Source organism: Dunckerocampus dactyliophorus, chromosome 6 (assembly GCF_027744805.1).
Source record: "Dunckerocampus dactyliophorus isolate RoL2022-P2 chromosome 6, RoL_Ddac_1.1, whole genome shotgun sequence".
Classification (NCBI taxonomy): domain Eukaryota; kingdom Metazoa; phylum Chordata; class Actinopteri; order Syngnathiformes; family Syngnathidae; genus Dunckerocampus; species Dunckerocampus dactyliophorus.
The window spans coordinates 649,974-673,543 of NC_072824.1; the positions used below are offsets into that span (position 1 = coordinate 649,974).

Here is a 23,570-nt window from a genome sequence, read left to right on the forward strand (position 1 = left end):
CTCTTGGCTTTCAGCAGAGGGCGCTGTTTCCCACTTCTTGGAAAACGCCATCACTTTGAATGGAGGAAGAGTATTTATTTTGCCCTCATGTGAGGAACATCCATCTACAGTGTTTTTCTATCTGCTGTGAAGTTCAAACAGGCTTATAGGCTGGCTGTGGCTGCGACCGGTGGCACAAAACAGCCAGAAAAACCATACAAGCAGCAAAGTGTGCACACACATCCGAGACCGTTTGCAGAAGCGCAATTTGACCAGTGTCGTCTTTAAAAGGAAAGTTTTCAGAGAGCTTTCCGGCTTACGGCCATACTACCCTGAGAACGCCCGATCTCGTCCGATCTCGGAAGCTAAGCAGGGGCGGGCCTGGTTAGTACTTGGATGGGAGACCGCCTGGGAATACCAGGTGCTGTAAGCTTTTTAGGCTCTTGGCTTTCAGCAGAGGGCGCTGTTTCCCACTTCTTGGAAAACGCCATCACTTTGAATGGAGGAAGAGTATTTATTTTGCCCTCATGTGAGGAACATCCATCTACAGTGTTTTTCTATCTGCTGTGAAGTTCAAACAGGCTTATAGGCTGGCTGTGGCTGCGACCGGTGGCACAAAACAGCCAGAAAAACCATACGAGCAGCAAAGTGTGCACACACATCCGAGACCGTTTGCAGAAGCGCAGTTTGACCAGTGTCGTCTTTAAAAGGAAAGTTTTCAGAGAGCTTTCCGGCTTACGGCCATACTACCCTGAGAATGCCCGATCTCGTCCGATCTCGGAAGCTAAGCAGGGGCGGGCCTGGTTAGTACTTGGATGGGAGACCGCCTGGGAATACCAGGTGCTGTAAGCTTTTTAGGCTCTTGGCGTTCAGCAGAGGGCGCTGTTTCCCACTTCTTGGAAAACGCCATCACTTTGAATGGAGGAAGAGTATTTATTTTGCCCTCATGTGAGGAACATCCATCTATTTGTCTCTCTGCTGTGAAGTTCAAACAGGCCTATAGGCTGGCTGTGGCTGCGACCGGTGGCACAAAACAGCCAGAAAAACCATACGAGCAGCAAAGTGTGCACACACATCCGAGACCGTTTGCAGAAGCGCAGTTTGACCAGTGTCGTCTTTAAAAGGAAAGTTTTCAGAGAGCTGTCCGGCTTACGGCCATACTACCCTGAGAACGCCCGATCTCGTCCGATCTCGGAAGCTAAGCAGGGGCGGGCCTGGTTAGTACTTGGATGGGAGACCGCCTGGGAATACCAGGTGCTGTAAGCTTTTTAGGCTCTTGGCTTTCAGCAGAGGGCGCTGTTTCCCACTTCTTGGAAAACGCCATCACTTTGAATGGAGGAAGAGTATTTATTTTGCCCTCATGTGAGGAACATCCATCTACAGTGTTTTTCTATCTGCTGTGAAGTTCAAACAGGCTTATAGGCTGGCTGTGGCTGCGACCGGTGGCACAAAACAGCCAGAAAAACCATACAAGCAGCAAAGTGTGCACACACATCCGAGACCGTTTGCAGAAGCGCAATTTGACCAGTGTCGTCTTTAAAAGGAAAGTTTTCAGAGAGCTTTCCGGCTTACGGCCATACTACCCTGAGAACGCCCGATCTCGTCCGATCTCGGAAGCTAAGCAGGGGCGGGCCTGGTTAGTACTTGGATGGGAGACCGCCTGGGAATACCAGGTGCTGTAAGCTTTTTAGGCTCTTGGCTTTCAGCAGAGGGCGCTGTTTCCCACTTCTTGGAAAACGCCATCACTTTGAATGGAGGAAGAGTATTTATTTTGCCCTCATGTGAGGAACATCCATCTACAGTGTTTTTCTATCTGCTGTGAAGTTCAAACAGGCTTATAGGCTGGCTGTGGCTGCGACCGGTGGCACAAAACAGCCAGAAAAACCATACGAGCAGCAAAGTGTGCACACACATCCGAGACCGTTTGCAGAAGCGCAGTTTGACCAGTGTCGTCTTTAAAAGGAAAGTTTTCAGAGAGCTTTCCGGCTTACGGCCATACTACCCTGAGAATGCCCGATCTCGTCCGATCTCGGAAGCTAAGCAGGGGCGGGCCTGGTTAGTACTTGGATGGGAGACCGCCTGGGAATACCAGGTGCTGTAAGCTTTTTAGGCTCTTGGCGTTCAGCAGAGGGCGCTGTTTCCCACTTCTTGGAAAACGCCATCACTTTGAATGGAGGAAGAGTATTTATTTTGCCCTCATGTGAGGAACATCCATCTATTTGTCTCTCTGCTGTGAAGTTCAAACAGGCCTATAGGCTGGCTGTGGCTGCGACCGGTGGCACAAAACAGCCAGAAAAACCATACGAGCAGCAAAGTGTGCACACACATCCGAGACCGTTTGCAGAAGCGCAGTTTGACCAGTGTCGTCTTTAAAAGGAAAGTTTTCAGAGAGCTTTCCGGCTTACGGCCATACTATCCTGAGAACGCCCGATCTCGTCCGATCTCGGAAGCTAAGCAGGGGCGGGCCTGGTTAGTACTTGGATGGGAGACCGCCTGGGAATACCAGGTGCTGTAAGCTTTTTAGGCTCTTGGCTTTCAGCAGAGGGCGCTGTTTCCCACTTCTTGGAAAACGCCATCACTTTGAATGGAGGAAGAGTATTTATTTTGCCCTCATGTGAGGAACATCCATCTACAGTGTTTTTCTATCTGCTGTGAAGTTCAAACAGGCTTATAGGCTGGCTGTGGCTGCGACCGGTGGCACAAAACAGCCAGAAAAACCATACGAGCAGCAAAGTGTGCACACACATCCGAGACCGTTTGCAGAAGCGCAGTTTGACCAGTGTCGTCTTTAAAAGGAAAGTTTTCAGAGCGCTTTCCGGCTTACGGCCATACTACCCTGAGAACGCCCGATCTCGTCCGATCTCGGAAGCTAAGCAGGGGCGGGCCTGGTTAGTACTTGGATGGGAGACCGCCTGGGAATACCAGGTGCTGTAAGCTTTTTAGGCTCTTGGCTTTCAGCAGAGGGCGCTGTTTCCCACTTCTTGGAAAACGCCATCACTTTGAATGGAGGAAGAGTATTTATTTTGCCCTCATGTGAGGAACATCCATCTACAGTGTTTTTCTATCTGCTGTGAAGTTCAAACAGGCTTATAGGCTGGCTGTGGCTGCGACCGGTGGCACAAAACAGCCAGAAAAACCATACGAGCAGCAAAGTGTGCACACACATCCGAGACCGTTTGCAGAAGCGCAGTTTGACCAGTGTCGTCTTTAAAAGGAAAGTTTTCAGAGAGCTTTCCGGCTTACGGCCATACTATCCTGAGAACGCCCGATCTCGTCCGATCTCGGAAGCTAAGCAGGGGCGGACCTGGTTAGTACTTGGATGGGAGACCGCCTGGGAATACCAGGTGCTGTAAGCTTTTTAGGCTCTTGGCTTTCAGCAGAGGGCGCTGTTTCCCACTTCTTGGAAAACGCCATCACTTTGAATGGAGGAAGAGTATTTATTTTGCCCTCATGTGAGGAACATCCATCTACAGTATTTGTCTCTCTGCTGTGAAGTTCAAACAGGCTTATAGGCTGGCTGTGGCTGCGACCGGTGGCACAAAACAGCCAGAAAAACCATACGAGCAGCAAAGTGTGCACACACATCCGAGACCGTTTGCAGAAGCGCAGTTTGACCAGTGTCGTCTTTAAAAGGAAAGTTTTCAGAGAGCTTTCCGGCTTACGGCCATACTATCCTGAGAACGCCCGATCTCGTCCGATCTCGGAAGCTAAGCAGGGGCGGACCAGGTTAGTACTTGGATGGGAGACCGCCTGGGAATACCAGGTGCTGTAAGCTTTTTAGGCTCTTGGCTTTCAGCAGAGGGCGCTGTTTCCCACTTCTTGGAAAACGCCATCACTTTGAATGGAGGAAGAGTATTTATTTTGCCCTCATGTGAGGAACATCCATCTATTTGTCTCTCTGCTGTGAAGTTCAAACAGGCCTATAGGCTGGCTGTGGCTGCGACCGGTGGCACAAAACAGCCAGAAAAACCATACAAGCAGCAAAGTGTGCACACACATCCGAGACCGTTTGCAGAAGCGCAATTTGACCAGTGTCGTCTTTAAAAGGAAAGTTTTCAGAGAGCTTTCCGGCTTACGGCCATACTACCCTGAGAACGCCCGATCTCGTCCGATCTCGGAAGCTAAGCAGGGGCGGGCCTGGTTAGTACTTGGATGGGAGACCGCCTGGGAATACCAGGTGCTGTAAGCTTTTTAGGCTCTTGGCTTTCAGCAGAGGGCGCTGTTTCCCACTTCTTGGAAAACGCCATCACTTTGAATGGAGGAAGAGTATTTATTTTGCCCTCATGTGAGGAACATCCATCTACAGTGTTTTTCTATCTGCTGTGAAGTTCAAACAGGCTTATAGGCTGGCTGTGGCTGCGACCGGTGGCACAAAACAGCCAGAAAAACCATACGAGCAGCAAAGTGTGCACACACATCCGAGACCGTTTGCAGAAGCGCAATTTGACCAGTGTCGTCTTTAAAAGGAAAGTTTTCAGAGAGCTTTCCGGCTTACGGCCATACTACCCTGAGAACGCCCGATCTCGTCCGATCTCGGAAGCTAAGCAGGGGCGGGCCTGGTTAGTACTTGGATGGGAGACCGCCTGGGAATACCAGGTGCTGTAAGCTTTTTAGGCTCTTGGCTTTCAGCAGAGGGCGCTGTTTCCCACTTCTTGGAAAACGCCATCACTTTGAATGGAGGAAGAGTATTTATTTTGCCCTCATGTGAGGAACATCCATCTACAGTGTTTTTCTATCTGCTGTGAAGTTCAAACAGGCTTATAGGCTGGCTGTGGCTGCGACCGGTGGCACAAAACAGCCAGAAAAACCATACGAGCAGCAAAGTGTGCACACACATCCGAGACCGTTTGCAGAAGCGCAGTTTGACCAGTGTCGTCTTTAAAAGGAAAGTTTTCAGAGAGCTTTCCGGCTTACGGCCATACTACCCTGAGAATGCCCGATCTCGTCCGATCTCGGAAGCTAAGCAGGGGCGGGCCTGGTTAGTACTTGGATGGGAGACCGCCTGGGAATACCAGGTGCTGTAAGCTTTTTAGGCTCTTGGCGTTCAGCAGAGGGCGCTGTTTCCCACTTCTTGGAAAACGCCATCACTTTGAATGGAGGAAGAGTATTTATTTTGCCCTCATGTGAGGAACATCCATCTATTTGTCTCTCTGCTGTGAAGTTCAAACAGGCCTATAGGCTGGCTGTGGCTGCGACCGGTGGCACAAAACAGCCAGAAAAACCATACGAGCAGCAAAGTGTGCACACACATCCGAGACCGTTTGCAGAAGCGCAGTTTGACCAGTGTCGTCTTTAAAAGGAAAGTTTTCAGAGAGCTGTCCGGCTTACGGCCATACTACCCTGAGAACGCCCGATCTCGTCCGATCTCGGAAGCTAAGCAGGGGCGGGCCTGGTTAGTACTTGGATGGGAGACCGCCTGGGAATACCAGGTGCTGTAAGCTTTTTAGGCTCTTGGCTTTCAGCAGAGGGCGCTGTTTCCCACTTCTTGGAAAACGCCATCACTTTGAATGGAGGAAGAGTATTTATTTTGCCCTCATGTGAGGAACATCCATCTACAGTGTTTTTCTATCTGCTGTGAAGTTCAAACAGGCTTATAGGCTGGCTGTGGCTGCGACCGGTGGCACAAAACAGCCAGAAAAACCATACAAGCAGCAAAGTGTGCACACACATCCGAGACCGTTTGCAGAAGCGCAATTTGACCAGTGTCGTCTTTAAAAGGAAAGTTTTCAGAGAGCTTTCCGGCTTACGGCCATACTACCCTGAGAACGCCCGATCTCGTCCGATCTCGGAAGCTAAGCAGGGGCGGGCCTGGTTAGTACTTGGATGGGAGACCGCCTGGGAATACCAGGTGCTGTAAGCTTTTTAGGCTCTTGGCTTTCAGCAGAGGGCGCTGTTTCCCACTTCTTGGAAAACGCCATCACTTTGAATGGAGGAAGAGTATTTATTTTGCCCTCATGTGAGGAACATCCATCTACAGTGTTTTTCTATCTGCTGTGAAGTTCAAACAGGCTTATAGGCTGGCTGTGGCTGCGACCGGTGGCACAAAACAGCCAGAAAAACCATACGAGCAGCAAAGTGTGCACACACATCCGAGACCGTTTGCAGAAGCGCAGTTTGACCAGTGTCGTCTTTAAAAGGAAAGTTTTCAGAGAGCTTTCCGGCTTACGGCCATACTACCCTGAGAATGCCCGATCTCGTCCGATCTCGGAAGCTAAGCAGGGGCGGGCCTGGTTAGTACTTGGATGGGAGACCGCCTGGGAATACCAGGTGCTGTAAGCTTTTTAGGCTCTTGGCGTTCAGCAGAGGGCGCTGTTTCCCACTTCTTGGAAAACGCCATCACTTTGAATGGAGGAAGAGTATTTATTTTGCCCTCATGTGAGGAACATCCATCTATTTGTCTCTCTGCTGTGAAGTTCAAACAGGCCTATAGGCTGGCTGTGGCTGCGACCGGTGGCACAAAACAGCCAGAAAAACCATACGAGCAGCAAAGTGTGCACACACATCCGAGACCGTTTGCAGAAGCGCAGTTTGACCAGTGTCGTCTTTAAAAGGAAAGTTTTCAGAGAGCTTTCCGGCTTACGGCCATACTATCCTGAGAACGCCCGATCTCGTCCGATCTCGGAAGCTAAGCAGGGGCGGGCCTGGTTAGTACTTGGATGGGAGACCGCCTGGGAATACCAGGTGCTGTAAGCTTTTTAGGCTCTTGGCTTTCAGCAGAGGGCGCTGTTTCCCACTTCTTGGAAAACGCCATCACTTTGAATGGAGGAAGAGTATTTATTTTGCCCTCATGTGAGGAACATCCATCTACAGTGTTTTTCTATCTGCTGTGAAGTTCAAACAGGCTTATAGGCTGGCTGTGGCTGCGACCGGTGGCACAAAACAGCCAGAAAAACCATACGAGCAGCAAAGTGTGCACACACATCCGAGACCGTTTGCAGAAGCGCAGTTTGACCAGTGTCGTCTTTAAAAGGAAAGTTTTCAGAGCGCTTTCCGGCTTACGGCCATACTACCCTGAGAACGCCCGATCTCGTCCGATCTCGGAAGCTAAGCAGGGGCGGGCCTGGTTAGTACTTGGATGGGAGACCGCCTGGGAATACCAGGTGCTGTAAGCTTTTTAGGCTCTTGGCTTTCAGCAGAGGGCGCTGTTTCCCACTTCTTGGAAAACGCCATCACTTTGAATGGAGGAAGAGTATTTATTTTGCCCTCATGTGAGGAACATCCATCTACAGTGTTTTTCTATCTGCTGTGAAGTTCAAACAGGCTTATAGGCTGGCTGTGGCTCCGACCGGTGGCACAAAACAGCCAGAAAAACCATACGAGCAGCAAAGTGTGCACACACATCCGAGACCGTTTGCAGAAGCGCAGTTTGACCAGTGTCGTCTTTAAAAGGAAAGTTTTCAGAGAGCTTTCCGGCTTACGGCCATACTATCCTGAGAACGCCCGATCTCGTCCGATCTCGGAAGCTAAGCAGGGGCGGACCTGGTTAGTACTTGGATGGGAGACCGCCTGGGAATACCAGGTGCTGTAAGCTTTTTAGGCTCTTGGCTTTCAGCAGAGGGCGCTGTTTCCCACTTCTTGGAAAACGCCATCACTTTGAATGGAGGAAGAGTATTTATTTTGCCCTCATGTGAGGAACATCCATCTACAGTATTTGTCTCTCTGCTGTGAAGTTCAAACAGGCTTATAGGCTGGCTGTGGCTGCGACCGGTGGCACAAAACAGCCAGAAAAACCATACGAGCAGCAAAGTGTGCACACACATCCGAGACCGTTTGCAGAAGCGCAGTTTGACCAGTGTCGTCTTTAAAAGGAAAGTTTTCAGAGAGCTTTCCGGCTTACGGCCATACTATCCTGAGAACGCCCGATCTCGTCCGATCTCGGAAGCTAAGCAGGGGCGGACCAGGTTAGTACTTGGATGGGAGACCGCCTGGGAATACCAGGTGCTGTAAGCTTTTTAGGCTCTTGGCTTTCAGCAGAGGGCGCTGTTTCCCACTTCTTGGAAAACGCCATCACTTTGAATGGAGGAAGAGTATTTATTTTGCCCTCATGTGAGGAACATCCATCTATTTGTCTCTCTGCTGTGAAGTTCAAACAGGCCTATAGGCTGGCTGTGGCTGCGACCGGTGGCACAAAACAGCCAGAAAAACCATACAAGCAGCAAAGTGTGCACACACATCCGAGACCGTTTGCAGAAGCGCAATTTGACCAGTGTCGTCTTTAAAAGGAAAGTTTTCAGAGAGCTTTCCGGCTTACGGCCATACTACCCTGAGAACGCCCGATCTCGTCCGATCTCGGAAGCTAAGCAGGGGCGGGCCTGGTTAGTACTTGGATGGGAGACCGCCTGGGAATACCAGGTGCTGTAAGCTTTTTAGGCTCTTGGCTTTCAGCAGAGGGCGCTGTTTCCCACTTCTTGGAAAACGCCATCACTTTGAATGGAGGAAGAGTATTTATTTTGCCCTCATGTGAGGACCATCCATCTACAGTGTTTTTCTATCTGCTGTGAAGTTCAAACAGGCTTATAGGCTGGCTGTGGCTGCGACCGGTGGCACAAAACAGCCAGAAAAACCATACGAGCAGCAAAGTGTGCACACACATCCGAGACCGTTTGCAGAAGCGCAGTTTGACCAGTGTCGTCTTTAAAAGGAAAGTTTTCAGAGAGCTGTCCGGCTTACGGCCATACTACCCTGAGAACGCCCGATCTCGTCCGATCTCGGAAGCTAAGCAGGGGCGGGCCTGGTTAGTACTTGGATGGGAGACCGCCTGGGAATACCAGGTGCTGTAAGCTCTTTAGGCTCTTGGCTTTCAGCAGAGGGCGCTGTTTCCCACTTCTTGGAAAACGCCATCACTTTGAATGGAGGAAGAGTATTTATCTTGCCCTCATGTGAGGAACATCCATCTACAGTGTTTTTCTATCTGCTGTGAAGTTCAAACAGGCTTATAGGCTGGCTGTGGCTGCGACCGGTGGCACAAAACAGCCAGAAAAACCATACGAGCAGCAAAGTGTGCACACACATCCGAGACCGTTTGCAGAAGCGCAGTTTGACCAGTGTCGTCTTTAAAAGGAAAGTTTTCAGAGAGCTTTCCGGCTTACGGCCATACTACCCTGAGAATGCCCGATCTCGTCCGATCTCGGAAGCTAAGCAGGGGCGGGCCTGGTTAGTACTTGGATGGGAGACCGCCTGGGAATACCAGGTGCTGTAAGCTTTTTAGGCTCTTGGCGTTCAGCAGAGGGCGCTGTTTCCCACTTCTTGGAAAACGCCATCACTTTGAATGGAGGAAGAGTATTTATTTTGCCCTCATGTGAGGAACATCCATCTATTTGTCTCTCTGCTGTGAAGTTCAAACAGGCCTATAGGCTGGCTGTGGCTGCGACCGGTGGCACAAAACAGCCAGAAAAACCATACGAGCAGCAAAGTGTGCACACACATCCGAGACCGTTTGCAGAAGCGCAGTTTGACCAGTGTCGTCTTTAAAAGGAAAGTTTTCAGAGAGCTTTCCGGCTTACGGCCATACTATCCTGAGAACGCCCGATCTCGTCCGATCTCGGAAGCTAAGCAGGGGCGGGCCTGGTTAGTACTTGGATGGGAGACCGCCTGGGAATACCAGGTGCTGTAAGCTTTTTAGGCTCTTGGCTTTCAGCAGAGGGCGCTGTTTCCCACTTCTTGGAAAACGCCATCACTTTGAATGGAGGAAGAGTATTTATTTTGCCCTCATGTGAGGAACATCCATCTACAGTGTTTTTCTATCTGCTGTGAAGTTCAAACAGGCTTATAGGCTGGCTGTGGCTGCGACCGGTGGCACAAAACAGCCAGAAAAACCATACGAGCAGCAAAGTGTGCACACACATCCGAGACCGTTTGCAGAAGCGCAGTTTGACCAGTGTCGTCTTTAAAAGGAAAGTTTTCAGAGCGCTTTCCGGCTTACGGCCATACTACCCTGAGAACGCCCGATCTCGTCCGATCTCGGAAGCTAAGCAGGGGCGGGCCTGGTTAGTACTTGGATGGGAGACCGCCTGGGAATACCAGGTGCTGTAAGCTTTTTAGGCTCTTGGCTTTCAGCAGAGGGCGCTGTTTCCCACTTCTTGGAAAACGCCATCACTTTGAATGGAGGAAGAGTATTTATTTTGCCCTCATGTGAGGAACATCCATCTACAGTGTTTTTCTATCTGCTGTGAAGTTCAAACAGGCTTATAGGCTGGCTGTGGCTGCGACCGGTGGCACAAAACAGCCAGAAAAACCATACGAGCAGCAAAGTGTGCACACACATCCGAGACCGTTTGCAGAAGCGCAGTTTGACCAGTGTCGTCTTTAAAAGGAAAGTTTTCAGAGAGCTTTCCGGCTTACGGCCATACTATCCTGAGAACGCCCGATCTCGTCCGATCTCGGAAGCTAAGCAGGGGCGGACCTGGTTAGTACTTGGATGGGAGACCGCCTGGGAATACCAGGTGCTGTAAGCTTTTTAGGCTCTTGGCTTTCAGCAGAGGGCGCTGTTTCCCACTTCTTGGAAAACGCCATCACTTTGAATGGAGGAAGAGTATTTATTTTGCCCTCATGTGAGGAACATCCATCTACAGTATTTGTCTCTCTGCTGTGAAGTTCAAACAGGCTTATAGGCTGGCTGTGGCTGCGACCGGTGGCACAAAACAGCCAGAAAAACCATACGAGCAGCAAAGTGTGCACACACATCCGAGACCGTTTGCAGAAGCGCAGTTTGACCAGTGTCGTCTTTAAAAGGAAAGTTTTCAGAGAGCTTTCCGGCTTACGGCCATACTATCCTGAGAACGCCCGATCTCGTCCGATCTCGGAAGCTAAGCAGGGGCGGACCAGGTTAGTACTTGGATGGGAGACCGCCTGGGAATACCAGGTGCTGTAAGCTTTTTAGGCTCTTGGCTTTCAGCAGAGGGCGCTGTTTCCCACTTCTTGGAAAACGCCATCACTTTGAATGGAGGAAGAGTATTTATTTTGCCCTCATGTGAGGAACATCCATCTATTTGTCTCTCTGCTGTGAAGTTCAAACAGGCCTATAGGCTGGCTGTGGCTGCGACCGGTGGCACAAAACAGCCAGAAAAACCATACAAGCAGCAAAGTGTGCACACACATCCGAGACCGTTTGCAGAAGCGCAATTTGACCAGTGTCGTCTTTAAAAGGAAAGTTTTCAGAGAGCTTTCCGGCTTACGGCCATACTACCCTGAGAACGCCCGATCTCGTCCGATCTCGGAAGCTAAGCAGGGGCGGGCCTGGTTAGTACTTGGATGGGAGACCGCCTGGGAATACCAGGTGCTGTAAGCTTTTTAGGCTCTTGGCTTTCAGCAGAGGGCGCTGTTTCCCACTTCTTGGAAAACGCCATCACTTTGAATGGAGGAAGAGTATTTATTTTGCCCTCATGTGAGGACCATCCATCTACAGTGTTTTTCTATCTGCTGTGAAGTTCAAACAGGCTTATAGGCTGGCTGTGGCTGCGACCGGTGGCACAAAACAGCCAGAAAAACCATACGAGCAGCAAAGTGTGCACACACATCCGAGACCGTTTGCAGAAGCGCAGTTTGACCAGTGTCGTCTTTAAAAGGAAAGTTTTCAGAGAGCTGTCCGGCTTACGGCCATACTACCCTGAGAACGCCCGATCTCGTCCGATCTCGGAAGCTAAGCAGGGGCGGGCCTGGTTAGTACTTGGATGGGAGACCGCCTGGGAATACCAGGTGCTGTAAGCTCTTTAGGCTCTTGGCTTTCAGCAGAGGGCGCTGTTTCCCACTTCTTGGAAAACGCCATCACTTTGAATGGAGGAAGAGTATTTATCTTGCCCTCATGTGAGGAACATCCATCTACAGTGTTTTTCTATCTGCTGTGAAGTTCAAACAGGCTTATAGGCTGGCTGTGGCTGCGACCGGTGGCACAAAACAGCCAGAAAAACCATACGAGCAGCAAAGTGTGCACACACATCCGAGACCGTTTGCAGAAGCGCAGTTTGACCAGTGTCGTCTTTAAAAGGAAAGTTTTCAGAGAGCTTTCCGGCTTACGGCCATACTACCCTGAGAATGCCCGATCTCGTCCGATCTCGGAAGCTAAGCAGGGGCGGGCCTGGTTAGTACTTGGATGGGAGACCGCCTGGGAATACCAGGTGCTGTAAGCTTTTTAGGCTCTTGGCGTTCAGCAGAGGGCGCTGTTTCCCACTTCTTGGAAAACGCCATCACTTTGAATGGAGGAAGAGTATTTATTTTGCCCTCATGTGAGGAACATCCATCTATTTGTCTCTCTGCTGTGAAGTTCAAACAGGCCTATAGGCTGGCTGTGGCTGCGACCGGTGGCACAAAACAGCCAGAAAAACCATACGAGCAGCAAAGTGTGCACACACATCCGAGACCGTTTGCAGAAGCGCAGTTTGACCAGTGTCGTCTTTAAAAGGAAAGTTTTCAGAGAGCTGTCCGGCTTACGGCCATACTACCCTGAGAACGCCCGATCTCGTCCGATCTCGGAAGCTAAGCAGGGGCGGGCCTGGTTAGTACTTGGATGGGAGACCGCCTGGGAATACCAGGTGCTGTAAGCTTTTTAGGCTCTTGGCTTTCAGCAGAGGGCGCTGTTTCCCACTTCTTGGAAAACGCCATCACTTTGAATGGAGGAAGAGTATTTATTTTGCCCTCATGTGAGGAACATCCATCTACAGTGTTTTTCTATCTGCTGTGAAGTTCAAACAGGCTTATAGGCTGGCTGTGGCTGCGACCGGTGGCACAAAACAGCCAGAAAAACCATACAAGCAGCAAAGTGTGCACACACATCCGAGACCGTTTGCAGAAGCGCAATTTGACCAGTGTCGTCTTTAAAAGGAAAGTTTTCAGAGAGCTTTCCGGCTTACGGCCATACTACCCTGAGAACGCCCGATCTCGTCCGATCTCGGAAGCTAAGCAGGGGCGGGCCTGGTTAGTACTTGGATGGGAGACCGCCTGGGAATACCAGGTGCTGTAAGCTTTTTAGGCTCTTGGCTTTCAGCAGAGGGCGCTGTTTCCCACTTCTTGGAAAACGCCATCACTTTGAATGGAGGAAGAGTATTTATTTTGCCCTCATGTGAGGAACATCCATCTACAGTGTTTTTCTATCTGCTGTGAAGTTCAAACAGGCTTATAGGCTGGCTGTGGCTGCGACCGGTGGCACAAAACAGCCAGAAAAACCATACGAGCAGCAAAGTGTGCACACACATCCGAGACCGTTTGCAGAAGCGCAGTTTGACCAGTGTCGTCTTTAAAAGGAAAGTTTTCAGAGAGCTTTCCGGCTTACGGCCATACTACCCTGAGAACGCCCGATCTCGTCCGATCTCGGAAGCTAAGCAGGGGCGGACCTGGTTAGTACTTGGATGGGAGACCGCCTGGGAATACCAGGTGCTGTAAGCTTTTTAGGCTCTTGGCTTTCAGCAGAGGGCGCTGTTTCCCACTTCTTGGAAAACGCCATCACTTTGAATGGAGGAAGAGTATTTATTTTGCCCTCATGTGAGGAACATCCATCTACAGTGTTTTTCTATCTGCTGTGAAGTTCAAACAGGCTTATAGGCTGGCTGTGGCTGCGACCGGTGGCACAAAACAGCCAGAAAAACCATACGAGCAGCAAAGTGTGCACACACATCCGAGACCGTTTGCAGAAGCGCAGTTTGACCAGTGTCGTCTTTAAAAGGAAAGTTTTCAGAGAGCTTTCCGGCTTACGGCCATACTACCCTGAGAATGCCCGATCTCGTCCGATCTCGGAAGCTAAGCAGGGGCGGGCCTGGTTAGTACTTGGATGGGAGACCGCCTGGGAATACCAGGTGCTGTAAGCTTTTTAGGCTCTTGGCGTTCAGCAGAGGGCGCTGTTTCCCACTTCTTGGAAAACGCCATCACTTTGAATGGAGGAAGAGTATTTATTTTGCCCTCATGTGAGGAACATCCATCTATTTGTCTCTCTGCTGTGAAGTTCAAACAGGCCTATAGGCTGGCTGTGGCTGCGACCGGTGGCACAAAACAGCCAGAAAAACCATACGAGCAGCAAAGTGTGCACACACATCCGAGACCGTTTGCAGAAGCGCAGTTTGACCAGTGTCGTCTTTAAAAGGAAAGTTTTCAGAGAGCTGTCTGGCTTACGGCCATACTACCCTGAGAACGCCCGATCTCGTCCGATCTCGGAAGCTAAGCAGGGGCGGGCCTGGTTAGTACTTGGATGGGAGACCGCCTGGGAATACCAGGTGCTGTAAGCTTTTTAGGCTCTTGGCTTTCAGCAGAGGGCGCTGTTTCCCACTTCTTGGAAAACGCCATCACTTTGAATGGAGGAAGAGTATTTATTTTGCCCTCATGTGAGGAACATCCATCTATTTGTCTCTCTGCTGTGAAGTTCAAACAGGCCTATAGGCTGGCTGTGGCTGCGACCGGTGGCACAAAACAGCCAGAAAAACCATACAAGCAGCAAAGTGTGCACACACATCCGAGACCGTTTGCAGAAGCGCAATTTGACCAGTGTCGTCTTTAAAAGGAAAGTTTTCAGAGAGCTTTCCGGCTTACGGCCATACTACCCTGAGAACGCCCGATCTCGTCCGATCTCGGAAGCTAAGCAGGGGCGGGCCTGGTTAGTACTTGGATGGGAGACCGCCTGGGAATACCAGGTGCTGTAAGCTTTTTAGGCTCTTGGCTTTCAGCAGAGGGCGCTGTTTCCCACTTCTTGGAAAACGCCATCACTTTGAATGGAGGAAGAGTATTTATTTTGCCCTCATGTGAGGACCATCCATCTACAGTGTTTTTCTATCTGCTGTGAAGTTCAAACAGGCTTATAGGCTGGCTGTGGCTGCGACCGGTGGCACAAAACAGCCAGAAAAACCATACGAGCAGCAAAGTGTGCACACACATCCGAGACCGTTTGCAGAAGCGCAGTTTGACCAGTGTCGTCTTTAAAAGGAAAGTTTTCAGAGAGCTGTCCGGCTTACGGCCATACTACCCTGAGAACGCCCGATCTCGTCCGATCTCGGAAGCTAAGCAGGGGCGGGCCTGGTTAGTACTTGGATGGGAGACCGCCTGGGAATACCAGGTGCTGTAAGCTCTTTAGGCTCTTGGCTTTCAGCAGAGGGCGCTGTTTCCCACTTCTTGGAAAACGCCATCACTTTGAATGGAGGAAGAGTATTTATCTTGCCCTCATGTGAGGAACATCCATCTACAGTGTTTTTCTATCTGCTGTGAAGTTCAAACAGGCTTATAGGCTGGCTGTGGCTGCGACCGGTGGCACAAAACAGCCAGAAAAACCATACGAGCAGCAAAGTGTGCACACACATCCGAGACCGTTTGCAGAAGCGCAGTTTGACCAGTGTCGTCTTTAAAAGGAAAGTTTTCAGAGAGCTTTCCGGCTTACGGCCATACTACCCTGAGAATGCCCGATCTCGTCCGATCTCGGAAGCTAAGCAGGGGCGGGCCTGGTTAGTACTTGGATGGGAGACCGCCTGGGAATACCAGGTGCTGTAAGCTTTTTAGGCTCTTGGCGTTCAGCAGAGGGCGCTGTTTCCCACTTCTTGGAAAACGCCATCACTTTGAATGGAGGAAGAGTATTTATTTTGCCCTCATGTGAGGAACATCCATCTATTTGTCTCTCTGCTGTGAAGTTCAAACAGGCCTATAGGCTGGCTGTGGCTGCGACCGGTGGCACAAAACAGCCAGAAAAACCATACGAGCAGCAAAGTGTGCACACACATCCGAGACCGTTTGCAGAAGCGCAGTTTGACCAGTGTCGTCTTTAAAAGGAAAGTTTTCAGAGAGCTGTCCGGCTTACGGCCATACTACCCTGAGAACGCCCGATCTCGTCCGATCTCGGAAGCTAAGCAGGGGCGGGCCTGGTTAGTACTTGGATGGGAGACCGCCTGGGAATACCAGGTGCTGTAAGCTTTTTAGGCTCTTGGCTTTCAGCAGAGGGCGCTGTTTCCCACTTCTTGGAAAACGCCATCACTTTGAATGGAGGAAGAGTATTTATTTTGCCCTCATGTGAGGAACATCCATCTATTTGTCTCTCTGCTGTGAAGTTCAAACAGGCCTATAGGCTGGCTGTGGCTGCGACCGGTGGCACAAAACAGCCAGAAAAACCATACAAGCAGCAAAGTGTGCACACACATCCGAGACCGTTTGCAGAAGCGCAATTTGACCAGTGTCGTCTTTAAAAGGAAAGTTTTCAGAGAGCTTTCCGGCTTACGGCCATACTACCCTGAGAACGCCCGATCTCGTCCGATCTCGGAAGCTAAGCAGGGGCGGGCCTGGTTAGTACTTGGATGGGAGACCGCCTGGGAATACCAGGTGCTGTAAGCTTTTTAGGCTCTTGGCTTTCAGCAGAGGGCGCTGTTTCCCACTTCTTGGAAAACGCCATCACTTTGAATGGAGGAAGAGTATTTATTTTGCCCTCATGTGAGGACCATCCATCTACAGTGTTTTTCTATCTGCTGTGAAGTTCAAACAGGCTTATAGGCTGGCTGTGGCTGCGACCGGTGGCACAAAACAGCCAGAAAAACCATACGAGCAGCAAAGTGTGCACACACATCCGAGACCGTTTGCAGAAGCGCAGTTTGACCAGTGTCGTCTTTAAAAGGAAAGTTTTCAGAGAGCTGTCCGGCTTACGGCCATACTACCCTGAGAACGCCCGATCTCGTCCGATCTCGGAAGCTAAGCAGGGGCGGGCCTGGTTAGTACTTGGATGGGAGACCGCCTGGGAATACCAGGTGCTGTAAGCTCTTTAGGCTCTTGGCTTTCAGCAGAGGGCGCTGTTTCCCACTTCTTGGAAAACGCCATCACTTTGAATGGAGGAAGAGTATTTATCTTGCCCTCATGTGAGGAACATCCATCTACAGTGTTTTTCTATCTGCTGTGAAGTTCAAACAGGCTTATAGGCTGGCTGTGGCTGCGACCGGTGGCACAAAACAGCCAGAAAAACCATACGAGCAGCAAAGTGTGCACACACATCCGAGACCGTTTGCAGAAGCGCAGTTTGACCAGTGTCGTCTTTAAAAGGAAAGTTTTCAGAGAGCTTTCCGGCTTACGGCCATACTACCCTGAGAATGCCCGATCTCGTCCGATCTCGGAAGCTAAGCAGGGGCGGGCCTGGTTAGTACTTGGATGGGAGACCGCCTGGGAATACCAGGTGCTGTAAGCTTTTTAGGCTCTTGGCGTTCAGCAGAGGGCGCTGTTTCCCACTTCTTGGAAAACGCCATCACTTTGAATGGAGGAAGAGTATTTATTTTGCCCTCATGTGAGGAACATCCATCTATTTGTCTCTCTGCTGTGAAGTTCAAACAGGCCTATAGGCTGGCTGTGGCTGCGACCGGTGGCACAAAACAGCCAGAAAAACCATACGAGCAGCAAAGTGTGCACACACATCCGAGACCGTTTGCAGAAGCGCAGTTTGACCAGTGTCGTCTTTAAAAGGAAAGTTTTCAGAGAGCTGTCCGGCTTACGGCCATACTACCCTGAGAACGCCCGATCTCGTCCGATCTCGGAAGCTAAGCAGGGGCGGGCCTGGTTAGTACTTGGATGGGAGACCGCCTGGGAATACCAGGTGCTGTAAGCTTTTTAGGCTCTTGGCTTTCAGCAGAGGGCGCTGTTTCCCACTTCTTGGAAAACGCCATCACTTTGAATGGAGGAAGAGTATTTATTTTGCCCTCATGTGAGGAACATCCATCTACAGTGTTTTTCTATCTGCTGTGAAGTTCAAACAGGCTTATAGGCTGGCTGTGGCTGCGACCGGTGGCACAAAACAGCCAGAAAAACCATACAAGCAGCAAAGTGTGCACACACATCCGAGACCGTTTGCAGAAGCGCAATTTGACCAGTGTCGTCTTTAAAAGGAAAGTTTTCAGAGAGCTTTCCGGCTTACGGCCATACTACCCTGAGAACGCCCGATCTCGTCCGATCTCGGAAGCTAAGCAGGGGCGGGCCTGGTTAGTACTTGGATGGGAGACCGCCTGGGAATACCAGGTGCTGTAAGCTTTTTAGGCTCTTGGCTTTCAGCAGAGGGCGCTGTTTCCCACTTCTTGGAAAACGCCATCACTTTGAATGGAGGAAGAGTATTTATTTTGCCCTCATGTGAGGAACATCCATCTACAGTGTTTTTCTATCTGCTGTGAAGTTCAAACAGGCTTATAGGCTGGCTGTGGCTGCGACCGGTGGCACAAAACAGCCAGAAAAACCATACGAGCAGCAAAGTGTGCACACACATCCGAGACCGTTTGCAGAAGCGCAGTTTGACCAGTGTCGTCTTTAAAAGGAAAGTTTTCAGAGAGCTTTCCGGCTTACGGCCATACTACCCTGAGAACGCCCGATCTCGTCCGATCTCGGAAGCTAAGCAGGGGCGGGCCTGGTTAGTACTTGGATGGGAGACCGCCTGGGAATACCAGGTGCTGTAAGCTTTTTAGGCTCTTGGCTTTCAGCAGAGGGCGCTGTTTCCCACTTCTTGGAAAACGCCATCACTTTGAATGGAGGAAGAGTATTTATTTTGCCCTCATGTGAGGAACATCCATCTACAGTGTTTTTCTATCTGCTGTGAAGTTCAAACAGGCTTATAGGCTGGCTGTGGCTGCGACCGGTGGCACAAAACAGCCAGAAAAACCATACGAGCAGCAAAGTGTGCACACACATCCGAGACCGTTTGCAGAAGCGCAGTTTGACCAGTGTCGTCTTTAAAAGGAAAGTTTTCAGAGAGCTTTCCGGCTTACGGCCATACTACCCTGAGAATGCCCGATCTCGTCCGATCTCGGAAGCTAAGCAGGGGCGGGCCTGGTTAGTACTTGGATGGGAGACCGCCTGGGAATACCAGGTGCTGTAAGCTTTTTAGGCTCTTGGCGTTCAGCAGAGGGCGCTGTTTCCCACTTCTTGGAAAACGCCATCACTTTGAATGGAGGAAGAGTATTTATTTTGCCCTCATGTGAGGAACATCCATCTATTTGTCTCTCTGCTGTGAAGTTCAAACAGGCCTATAGGCTGGCTGTGGCTGCGACCGGTGGCACAAAACAGCCAGAAAAACCATACGAGCAGCAAAGTGTGCACACACATCCGAGACCGTTTGCAGAAGCGCAGTTTGACCAGTGTCGTCTTTAAAAGGAAAGTTTTCAGAGAGCTGTCCGGCTTACGGCCATACTACCCTGAGAACGCCCGATCTCGTCCGATCTCGGAAGCTAAGCAGGGGCGGGCCTGGTTAGTACTTGGATGGGAGACCGCCTGGGAATACCAGGTGCTGTAAGCTTTTTAGGCTCTTGGCTTTCAGCAGAGGGCGCTGTTTCCCACTTCTTGGAAAACGCCATCACTTTGAATGGAGGAAGAGTATTTATTTTGCCCTCATGTGAGGAACATCCATCTATTTGTCTCTCTGCTGTGAAGTTCAAACAGGCCTATAGGCTGGCTGTGGCTGCGACCGGTGGCACAAAACAGCCAGAAAAACCATACAAGCAGCAAAGTGTGCACACACATCCGAGACCGTTTGCAGAAGCGCAATTTGACCAGTGTCGTCTTTAAAAGGAAAGTTTTCAGAGAGCTTTCCGGCTTACGGCCATACTACCCTGAGAACGCCCGATCTCGTCCGATCTCGGAAGCTAAGCAGGGGCGGGCCTGGTTAGTACTTGGATGGGAGACCGCCTGGGAATACCAGGTGCTGTAAGCTTTTTAGGCTCTTGGCTTTCAGCAGAGGGCGCTGTTTCCCACTTCTTGGAAAACGCCATCACTTTGAATGGAGGAAGAGTATTTATTTTGCCCTCATGTGAGGACCATCCATCTACAGTGTTTTTCTATCTGCTGTGAAGTTCAAACAGGCTTATAGGCTGGCTGTGGCTGCGACCGGTGGCACAAAACAGCCAGAAAAACCATACGAGCAGCAAAGTGTGCACACACATCCGAGACCGTTTGCAGAAGCGCAGTTTGACCAGTGTCGTCTTTAAAAGGAAAGTTTTCAGAGAGCTGTCCGGCTTACGGCCATACTACCCTGAGAACGCCCGATCTCGTCCGATCTCGGAAGCTAAGCAGGGGCGGGCCTGGTTAGTACTTGGATGGGAGACCGCCTGGGAATACCAGGTGCTGTAAGCTCTTTAGGCTCTTGGCTTTCAGCAGAGGGCGCTGTTTCCCACTTCTTGGAAAACGCCATCACTTTGAATGGAGGAAGAGTATTTATCTTGCCCTCATGTGAGGAACATCCATCTACAGTGTTTTTCTATCTGCTGTGAAGTTCAAACAGGCTTATAGGCTGGCTGTGGCTGCGACCGGTGGCACAAAACAGCCAGAAAAACCATACGAGCAGCAAAGTGTGCACACACATCCGAGACCGTTTGCAGAAGCGCAGTTTGACCAGTGTCGTCTTTAAAAGGAAAGTTTTCAGAGAGCTTTCCGGCTTACGGCCATACTACCCTGAGAATGCCCGATCTCGTCCGATCTCGGAAGCTAAGCAGGGGCGGGCCTGGTTAGTACTTGGATGGGAGACCGCCTGGGAATACCAGGTGCTGTAAGCTTTTTAGGCTCTTGGCGTTCAGCAGAGGGCGCTGTTTCCCACTTCTTGGAAAACGCCATCACTTTGAATGGAGGAAGAGTATTTATTTTGCCCTCATGTGAGGAACATCCATCTATTTGTCTCTCTGCTGTGAAGTTCAAACAGGCCTATAGGCTGGCTGTGGCTGCGACCGGTGGCACAAAACAGCCAGAAAAACCATACGAGCAGCAAAGTGTGCACACACATCCGAGACCGTTTGCAGAAGCGCAGTTTGACCAGTGTCGTCTTTAAAAGGAAAGTTTTCAGAGAGCTGTCCGGCTTACGGCCATACTACCCTGAGAACGCCCGATCTCGTCCGATCTCGGAAGCTAAGCAGGGGCGGGCCTGGTTAGTACTTGGATGGGAGACCGCCTGGGAATACCAGGTGCTGTAAGCTTTTTAGGCTCTTGGCTTTCAGCAGAGGGCGCTGTTTCCCACTTCTTGGAAAACGCCATCACTTTGAATGGAGGAAGAGTATTTATTTTGCCCTCATGTGAGGAACATCCATCTACAGTGTTTTTCTATCTGCTGTGAAGTTCAAACAGGCTTATAGGCTGGCTGTGGCTGCGACCGGTGGCACAAAACAGCCAGAAAAACCATACAAGCAGCAAAGTGTGCACACACATCCGAGACCGTTTGCAGAAGCGCAATTTGACCAGTGTCGTCTTTAAAAGGAAAGTTTTCAGAGAGCTTTCCGGCTTACGGCCATACTACCCTGAGAACGCCCGATCTCGTCCGATCTCGGAAGCTAAGCAGGGGCGGGCCTGGTTAGTACTTGGATGGGAGACCGCCTGGGAATACCAGGTGCTGTAAGCTTTTTAGGCTCTTGGCTTTCAGCAGAGGGCGCTGTTTCCCACTTCTTGGAAAACGCCATCACTTTGAATGGAGGAAGAGTATTTATTTTGCCCTCATGTGAGGAACATCCATCTACAGTGTTTTTCTATCTGCTGTGAAGTTCAAACAGGCTTATAGGCTGGCTGTGGCTGCGACCGGTGGCACAAAACAGCCAGAAAAACCATACGAGCAGCAAAGTGTGCACACACATCCGAGACCGTTTGCAGAAGCGCAGTTTGACCAGTGTCGTCTTTAAAAGGAAAGTTTTCAGAGAGCTTTCCGGCTTACGGCCATACTACCCTGAGAACGCCCGATCTCGTCCGATCTCGGAAGCTAAGCAGGGGCGGGCCTGGTTAGTACTTGGATGGGAGACCGCCTGGGAATACCAGGTGCTGTAAGCTTTTTAGGCTCTTGGCTTTCAGCAGAGGGCGCTGTTTCCCACTTCTTGGAAAACGCCATCACTTTGAATGGAGGAAGAGTATTTATTTTGCCCTCATGTGAGGAACATCCATCTACAGTGTTTTTCTATCTGCTGTGAAGTTCAAACAGGCTTATAGGCTGGCTGTGGCTGCGACCGGTGGCACAAAACAGCCAGAAAAACCATACGAGCAGCAAAGTGTGCACACACATCCGAGACCGTTTGCAGAAGCGCAGTTTGACCAGTGTCGTCTTTAAAAGGAAAGTTTTCAGAGAGCTTTCCGGCTTACGGCCATACTACCCTGAGAATGCCCGATCTCGTCCGATCTCGGAAGCTAAGCAGGGGCGGGCCTGGTTAGTACTTGGATGGGAGACCGCCTGGGAATACCAGGTGCTGTAAGCTTTTTAGGCTCTTGGCGTTCAGCAGAGGGCGCTGTTTCCCACTTCTTGGAAAACGCCATCACTTTGAATGGAGGAAGAGTATTTATTTTGCCCTCATGTGAGGAACATCCATCTATTTGTCTCTCTGCTGTGAAGTTCAAACAGGCCTATAGGCTGGCTGTGGCTGCGACCGGTGGCACAAAACAGCCAGAAAAACCATACGAGCAGCAAAGTGTGCACACACATCCGAGACCGTTTGCAGAAGCGCAGTTTGACCAGTGTCGTCTTTAAAAGGAAAGTTTTCAGAGAGCTGTCCGGCTTACGGCCATACTACCCTGAGAACGCCCGATCTCGTCCGATCTCGGAAGCTAAGCAGGGGCGGGCCTGGTTAGTACTTGGATGGGAGACCGCCTGGGAATACCAGGTGCTGTAAGCTTTTTAGGCTCTTGGCTTTCAGCAGAGGGCGCTGTTTCCCACTTCTTGGAAAACGCCATCACTTTGAATGGAGGAAGAGTATTTATTTTGCCCTCATGTGAGGAACATCCATCTACAGTGTTTTTCTATCTGCTGTGAAGTTCAAACAGGCTTATAGGCTGGCTGTGGCTGCGACCGGTGGCACAAAACAGCCAGAAAAACCATACAAGCAGCAAAGTGTGCACACACATCCGAGACCGTTTGCAGAAGCGCAATTTGACCAGTGTCGTCTTTAAAAGGAAAGTTTTCAGAGAGCTTTCCGGCTTACGGCCATACTACCCTGAGAACGCCCGATCTCGTCCGATCTCGGAAGCTAAGCAGGGGCGGGCCTGGTTAGTACTTGGATGGGAGACCGCCTGGGAATACCAGGTGCTGTAAGCTTTTTAGGCTCTTGGCTTTCAGCAGAGGGCGCTGTTTCCCACTTCTTGGAAAACGCCATCACTTTGAATGGAGGAAGAGTATTTATTTTGCCCTCATGTGAGGAACATCCATCTACAGTGTTTTTCTATCTGCTGTGAAGTTCAAACAGGCTTATAGGCTGGCTGTGGCTGCGACCGGTGGCACAAAACAGCCAGAAAAACCATACGAGCAGCAAAGTGTGCACACACATCCGAGACCGTTTGCAGAAGCGCAGTTTGACCAGTGTCGTCTTTAAAAGGAAAGTTTTCAGAGAGCTTTCCGGCTTACGGCCATACTACCCTGAGAACGCCCGATCTCGTCCGATCTCGGAAGCTAAGCAGGGGCGGGCCTGGTTAGTACTTGGATGGGAGACCGCCTGGGAATACCAGGTGCTGTAAGCTTTTTAGGCTCTTGGCTTTCAGCAGAGGGCGCTGTTTCCCACTTCTTGGAAAACGCCATCACTTTGAATGGAGGAAGAGTATTTATTTTGCCCTCATGTGAGGAACATCCATCTACAGTGTTTTTCTATCTGCTGTGAAGTTCAAACAGGCTTATAGGCTGGCTGTGGCTGCGACCGGTGGCACAAAACAGCCAGAAAAACCAT

General features: G+C 50.5%; 56 non-coding genes across 56 annotated transcripts; all 56 read left to right on the forward strand.

Annotated features, from left to right (window-relative positions):
* The first annotated feature begins 293 nt into the window (after nt 1–293).
* LOC129184231 (5S ribosomal RNA) lies at nt 294–412 on the forward strand. Its single transcript, XR_008571618.1, has one exon. It is a non-coding gene; the product is annotated as a 5S ribosomal RNA (ribosomal RNA).
* A 300-nt stretch (nt 413–712) lies between these two features.
* On the forward strand, nt 713–831 carry LOC129183393 (5S ribosomal RNA). Its single transcript, XR_008570812.1, has one exon. It is a non-coding gene; the product is annotated as a 5S ribosomal RNA (ribosomal RNA).
* Nucleotides 832–1,126: 295 nt separating this feature from the next.
* LOC129184232 (5S ribosomal RNA) lies at nt 1,127–1,245 on the forward strand. The gene has a single exon (XR_008571619.1). It is a non-coding gene; the product is annotated as a 5S ribosomal RNA (ribosomal RNA).
* Nucleotides 1,246–1,545: 300 nt separating this feature from the next.
* Nucleotides 1,546–1,664, forward strand: LOC129184233 (5S ribosomal RNA). The gene has a single exon (XR_008571620.1). It is a non-coding gene; the product is annotated as a 5S ribosomal RNA (ribosomal RNA).
* A 300-nt stretch (nt 1,665–1,964) lies between these two features.
* Nucleotides 1,965–2,083, forward strand: LOC129183394 (5S ribosomal RNA). Its single transcript, XR_008570813.1, has one exon. It is a non-coding gene; the product is annotated as a 5S ribosomal RNA (ribosomal RNA).
* A 295-nt stretch (nt 2,084–2,378) lies between these two features.
* LOC129183452 (5S ribosomal RNA) lies at nt 2,379–2,497 on the forward strand. Its single transcript, XR_008570870.1, has one exon. It is a non-coding gene; the product is annotated as a 5S ribosomal RNA (ribosomal RNA).
* A 300-nt stretch (nt 2,498–2,797) lies between these two features.
* LOC129184234 (5S ribosomal RNA) lies at nt 2,798–2,916 on the forward strand. Its single transcript, XR_008571621.1, has one exon. It is a non-coding gene; the product is annotated as a 5S ribosomal RNA (ribosomal RNA).
* A 300-nt stretch (nt 2,917–3,216) lies between these two features.
* LOC129183788 (5S ribosomal RNA) lies at nt 3,217–3,335 on the forward strand. Its single transcript, XR_008571199.1, has one exon. It is a non-coding gene; the product is annotated as a 5S ribosomal RNA (ribosomal RNA).
* A 300-nt stretch (nt 3,336–3,635) lies between these two features.
* LOC129183630 (5S ribosomal RNA) lies at nt 3,636–3,754 on the forward strand. The gene has a single exon (XR_008571044.1). It is a non-coding gene; the product is annotated as a 5S ribosomal RNA (ribosomal RNA).
* Nucleotides 3,755–4,049: 295 nt separating this feature from the next.
* LOC129184235 (5S ribosomal RNA) lies at nt 4,050–4,168 on the forward strand. Its single transcript, XR_008571622.1, has one exon. It is a non-coding gene; the product is annotated as a 5S ribosomal RNA (ribosomal RNA).
* A 300-nt stretch (nt 4,169–4,468) lies between these two features.
* Nucleotides 4,469–4,587, forward strand: LOC129184236 (5S ribosomal RNA). Its single transcript, XR_008571623.1, has one exon. It is a non-coding gene; the product is annotated as a 5S ribosomal RNA (ribosomal RNA).
* A 300-nt stretch (nt 4,588–4,887) lies between these two features.
* LOC129183396 (5S ribosomal RNA) lies at nt 4,888–5,006 on the forward strand. The gene has a single exon (XR_008570814.1). It is a non-coding gene; the product is annotated as a 5S ribosomal RNA (ribosomal RNA).
* A 295-nt stretch (nt 5,007–5,301) lies between these two features.
* Nucleotides 5,302–5,420, forward strand: LOC129184237 (5S ribosomal RNA). Its single transcript, XR_008571624.1, has one exon. It is a non-coding gene; the product is annotated as a 5S ribosomal RNA (ribosomal RNA).
* A 300-nt stretch (nt 5,421–5,720) lies between these two features.
* On the forward strand, nt 5,721–5,839 carry LOC129184238 (5S ribosomal RNA). The gene has a single exon (XR_008571625.1). It is a non-coding gene; the product is annotated as a 5S ribosomal RNA (ribosomal RNA).
* A 300-nt stretch (nt 5,840–6,139) lies between these two features.
* On the forward strand, nt 6,140–6,258 carry LOC129183397 (5S ribosomal RNA). The gene has a single exon (XR_008570815.1). It is a non-coding gene; the product is annotated as a 5S ribosomal RNA (ribosomal RNA).
* A 295-nt stretch (nt 6,259–6,553) lies between these two features.
* On the forward strand, nt 6,554–6,672 carry LOC129183453 (5S ribosomal RNA). The gene has a single exon (XR_008570871.1). It is a non-coding gene; the product is annotated as a 5S ribosomal RNA (ribosomal RNA).
* Nucleotides 6,673–6,972: 300 nt separating this feature from the next.
* LOC129184239 (5S ribosomal RNA) lies at nt 6,973–7,091 on the forward strand. Its single transcript, XR_008571626.1, has one exon. It is a non-coding gene; the product is annotated as a 5S ribosomal RNA (ribosomal RNA).
* A 300-nt stretch (nt 7,092–7,391) lies between these two features.
* LOC129183789 (5S ribosomal RNA) lies at nt 7,392–7,510 on the forward strand. Its single transcript, XR_008571200.1, has one exon. It is a non-coding gene; the product is annotated as a 5S ribosomal RNA (ribosomal RNA).
* A 300-nt stretch (nt 7,511–7,810) lies between these two features.
* On the forward strand, nt 7,811–7,929 carry LOC129183631 (5S ribosomal RNA). Its single transcript, XR_008571045.1, has one exon. It is a non-coding gene; the product is annotated as a 5S ribosomal RNA (ribosomal RNA).
* Nucleotides 7,930–8,224: 295 nt separating this feature from the next.
* LOC129184241 (5S ribosomal RNA) lies at nt 8,225–8,343 on the forward strand. Its single transcript, XR_008571627.1, has one exon. It is a non-coding gene; the product is annotated as a 5S ribosomal RNA (ribosomal RNA).
* A 300-nt stretch (nt 8,344–8,643) lies between these two features.
* Nucleotides 8,644–8,762, forward strand: LOC129184243 (5S ribosomal RNA). The gene has a single exon (XR_008571629.1). It is a non-coding gene; the product is annotated as a 5S ribosomal RNA (ribosomal RNA).
* Nucleotides 8,763–9,062: 300 nt separating this feature from the next.
* On the forward strand, nt 9,063–9,181 carry LOC129183399 (5S ribosomal RNA). Its single transcript, XR_008570817.1, has one exon. It is a non-coding gene; the product is annotated as a 5S ribosomal RNA (ribosomal RNA).
* Nucleotides 9,182–9,476: 295 nt separating this feature from the next.
* On the forward strand, nt 9,477–9,595 carry LOC129183455 (5S ribosomal RNA). The gene has a single exon (XR_008570873.1). It is a non-coding gene; the product is annotated as a 5S ribosomal RNA (ribosomal RNA).
* Nucleotides 9,596–9,895: 300 nt separating this feature from the next.
* LOC129184244 (5S ribosomal RNA) lies at nt 9,896–10,014 on the forward strand. Its single transcript, XR_008571630.1, has one exon. It is a non-coding gene; the product is annotated as a 5S ribosomal RNA (ribosomal RNA).
* A 300-nt stretch (nt 10,015–10,314) lies between these two features.
* LOC129183791 (5S ribosomal RNA) lies at nt 10,315–10,433 on the forward strand. The gene has a single exon (XR_008571201.1). It is a non-coding gene; the product is annotated as a 5S ribosomal RNA (ribosomal RNA).
* A 300-nt stretch (nt 10,434–10,733) lies between these two features.
* Nucleotides 10,734–10,852, forward strand: LOC129183632 (5S ribosomal RNA). The gene has a single exon (XR_008571046.1). It is a non-coding gene; the product is annotated as a 5S ribosomal RNA (ribosomal RNA).
* A 295-nt stretch (nt 10,853–11,147) lies between these two features.
* Nucleotides 11,148–11,266, forward strand: LOC129184245 (5S ribosomal RNA). Its single transcript, XR_008571631.1, has one exon. It is a non-coding gene; the product is annotated as a 5S ribosomal RNA (ribosomal RNA).
* Nucleotides 11,267–11,566: 300 nt separating this feature from the next.
* On the forward strand, nt 11,567–11,685 carry LOC129184246 (5S ribosomal RNA). The gene has a single exon (XR_008571632.1). It is a non-coding gene; the product is annotated as a 5S ribosomal RNA (ribosomal RNA).
* Nucleotides 11,686–11,985: 300 nt separating this feature from the next.
* Nucleotides 11,986–12,104, forward strand: LOC129183400 (5S ribosomal RNA). The gene has a single exon (XR_008570818.1). It is a non-coding gene; the product is annotated as a 5S ribosomal RNA (ribosomal RNA).
* Nucleotides 12,105–12,399: 295 nt separating this feature from the next.
* Nucleotides 12,400–12,518, forward strand: LOC129184247 (5S ribosomal RNA). Its single transcript, XR_008571633.1, has one exon. It is a non-coding gene; the product is annotated as a 5S ribosomal RNA (ribosomal RNA).
* Nucleotides 12,519–12,818: 300 nt separating this feature from the next.
* Nucleotides 12,819–12,937, forward strand: LOC129184249 (5S ribosomal RNA). The gene has a single exon (XR_008571635.1). It is a non-coding gene; the product is annotated as a 5S ribosomal RNA (ribosomal RNA).
* Nucleotides 12,938–13,237: 300 nt separating this feature from the next.
* Nucleotides 13,238–13,356, forward strand: LOC129183460 (5S ribosomal RNA). The gene has a single exon (XR_008570878.1). It is a non-coding gene; the product is annotated as a 5S ribosomal RNA (ribosomal RNA).
* Nucleotides 13,357–13,656: 300 nt separating this feature from the next.
* Nucleotides 13,657–13,775, forward strand: LOC129183401 (5S ribosomal RNA). The gene has a single exon (XR_008570819.1). It is a non-coding gene; the product is annotated as a 5S ribosomal RNA (ribosomal RNA).
* A 295-nt stretch (nt 13,776–14,070) lies between these two features.
* LOC129184250 (5S ribosomal RNA) lies at nt 14,071–14,189 on the forward strand. The gene has a single exon (XR_008571636.1). It is a non-coding gene; the product is annotated as a 5S ribosomal RNA (ribosomal RNA).
* Nucleotides 14,190–14,484: 295 nt separating this feature from the next.
* Nucleotides 14,485–14,603, forward strand: LOC129184251 (5S ribosomal RNA). The gene has a single exon (XR_008571637.1). It is a non-coding gene; the product is annotated as a 5S ribosomal RNA (ribosomal RNA).
* A 300-nt stretch (nt 14,604–14,903) lies between these two features.
* Nucleotides 14,904–15,022, forward strand: LOC129184252 (5S ribosomal RNA). Its single transcript, XR_008571638.1, has one exon. It is a non-coding gene; the product is annotated as a 5S ribosomal RNA (ribosomal RNA).
* A 300-nt stretch (nt 15,023–15,322) lies between these two features.
* LOC129183402 (5S ribosomal RNA) lies at nt 15,323–15,441 on the forward strand. Its single transcript, XR_008570820.1, has one exon. It is a non-coding gene; the product is annotated as a 5S ribosomal RNA (ribosomal RNA).
* A 295-nt stretch (nt 15,442–15,736) lies between these two features.
* On the forward strand, nt 15,737–15,855 carry LOC129184253 (5S ribosomal RNA). Its single transcript, XR_008571639.1, has one exon. It is a non-coding gene; the product is annotated as a 5S ribosomal RNA (ribosomal RNA).
* Nucleotides 15,856–16,150: 295 nt separating this feature from the next.
* On the forward strand, nt 16,151–16,269 carry LOC129184255 (5S ribosomal RNA). The gene has a single exon (XR_008571641.1). It is a non-coding gene; the product is annotated as a 5S ribosomal RNA (ribosomal RNA).
* Nucleotides 16,270–16,569: 300 nt separating this feature from the next.
* On the forward strand, nt 16,570–16,688 carry LOC129184256 (5S ribosomal RNA). The gene has a single exon (XR_008571642.1). It is a non-coding gene; the product is annotated as a 5S ribosomal RNA (ribosomal RNA).
* Nucleotides 16,689–16,988: 300 nt separating this feature from the next.
* LOC129183403 (5S ribosomal RNA) lies at nt 16,989–17,107 on the forward strand. Its single transcript, XR_008570821.1, has one exon. It is a non-coding gene; the product is annotated as a 5S ribosomal RNA (ribosomal RNA).
* Nucleotides 17,108–17,402: 295 nt separating this feature from the next.
* Nucleotides 17,403–17,521, forward strand: LOC129184257 (5S ribosomal RNA). Its single transcript, XR_008571643.1, has one exon. It is a non-coding gene; the product is annotated as a 5S ribosomal RNA (ribosomal RNA).
* Nucleotides 17,522–17,821: 300 nt separating this feature from the next.
* On the forward strand, nt 17,822–17,940 carry LOC129184258 (5S ribosomal RNA). The gene has a single exon (XR_008571644.1). It is a non-coding gene; the product is annotated as a 5S ribosomal RNA (ribosomal RNA).
* Nucleotides 17,941–18,240: 300 nt separating this feature from the next.
* Nucleotides 18,241–18,359, forward strand: LOC129184259 (5S ribosomal RNA). Its single transcript, XR_008571645.1, has one exon. It is a non-coding gene; the product is annotated as a 5S ribosomal RNA (ribosomal RNA).
* Nucleotides 18,360–18,659: 300 nt separating this feature from the next.
* LOC129183404 (5S ribosomal RNA) lies at nt 18,660–18,778 on the forward strand. Its single transcript, XR_008570822.1, has one exon. It is a non-coding gene; the product is annotated as a 5S ribosomal RNA (ribosomal RNA).
* A 295-nt stretch (nt 18,779–19,073) lies between these two features.
* Nucleotides 19,074–19,192, forward strand: LOC129184260 (5S ribosomal RNA). The gene has a single exon (XR_008571646.1). It is a non-coding gene; the product is annotated as a 5S ribosomal RNA (ribosomal RNA).
* Nucleotides 19,193–19,487: 295 nt separating this feature from the next.
* On the forward strand, nt 19,488–19,606 carry LOC129184261 (5S ribosomal RNA). Its single transcript, XR_008571647.1, has one exon. It is a non-coding gene; the product is annotated as a 5S ribosomal RNA (ribosomal RNA).
* A 300-nt stretch (nt 19,607–19,906) lies between these two features.
* LOC129184262 (5S ribosomal RNA) lies at nt 19,907–20,025 on the forward strand. Its single transcript, XR_008571648.1, has one exon. It is a non-coding gene; the product is annotated as a 5S ribosomal RNA (ribosomal RNA).
* A 300-nt stretch (nt 20,026–20,325) lies between these two features.
* LOC129183405 (5S ribosomal RNA) lies at nt 20,326–20,444 on the forward strand. Its single transcript, XR_008570823.1, has one exon. It is a non-coding gene; the product is annotated as a 5S ribosomal RNA (ribosomal RNA).
* Nucleotides 20,445–20,739: 295 nt separating this feature from the next.
* On the forward strand, nt 20,740–20,858 carry LOC129184263 (5S ribosomal RNA). The gene has a single exon (XR_008571649.1). It is a non-coding gene; the product is annotated as a 5S ribosomal RNA (ribosomal RNA).
* A 300-nt stretch (nt 20,859–21,158) lies between these two features.
* On the forward strand, nt 21,159–21,277 carry LOC129184264 (5S ribosomal RNA). Its single transcript, XR_008571650.1, has one exon. It is a non-coding gene; the product is annotated as a 5S ribosomal RNA (ribosomal RNA).
* A 300-nt stretch (nt 21,278–21,577) lies between these two features.
* On the forward strand, nt 21,578–21,696 carry LOC129184267 (5S ribosomal RNA). Its single transcript, XR_008571652.1, has one exon. It is a non-coding gene; the product is annotated as a 5S ribosomal RNA (ribosomal RNA).
* A 300-nt stretch (nt 21,697–21,996) lies between these two features.
* On the forward strand, nt 21,997–22,115 carry LOC129183406 (5S ribosomal RNA). The gene has a single exon (XR_008570824.1). It is a non-coding gene; the product is annotated as a 5S ribosomal RNA (ribosomal RNA).
* A 295-nt stretch (nt 22,116–22,410) lies between these two features.
* On the forward strand, nt 22,411–22,529 carry LOC129184268 (5S ribosomal RNA). The gene has a single exon (XR_008571653.1). It is a non-coding gene; the product is annotated as a 5S ribosomal RNA (ribosomal RNA).
* Nucleotides 22,530–22,829: 300 nt separating this feature from the next.
* On the forward strand, nt 22,830–22,948 carry LOC129184269 (5S ribosomal RNA). The gene has a single exon (XR_008571654.1). It is a non-coding gene; the product is annotated as a 5S ribosomal RNA (ribosomal RNA).
* Nucleotides 22,949–23,248: 300 nt separating this feature from the next.
* LOC129184270 (5S ribosomal RNA) lies at nt 23,249–23,367 on the forward strand. Its single transcript, XR_008571655.1, has one exon. It is a non-coding gene; the product is annotated as a 5S ribosomal RNA (ribosomal RNA).
* The last annotated feature ends 203 nt before the right edge of the window (nt 23,368–23,570 follow it).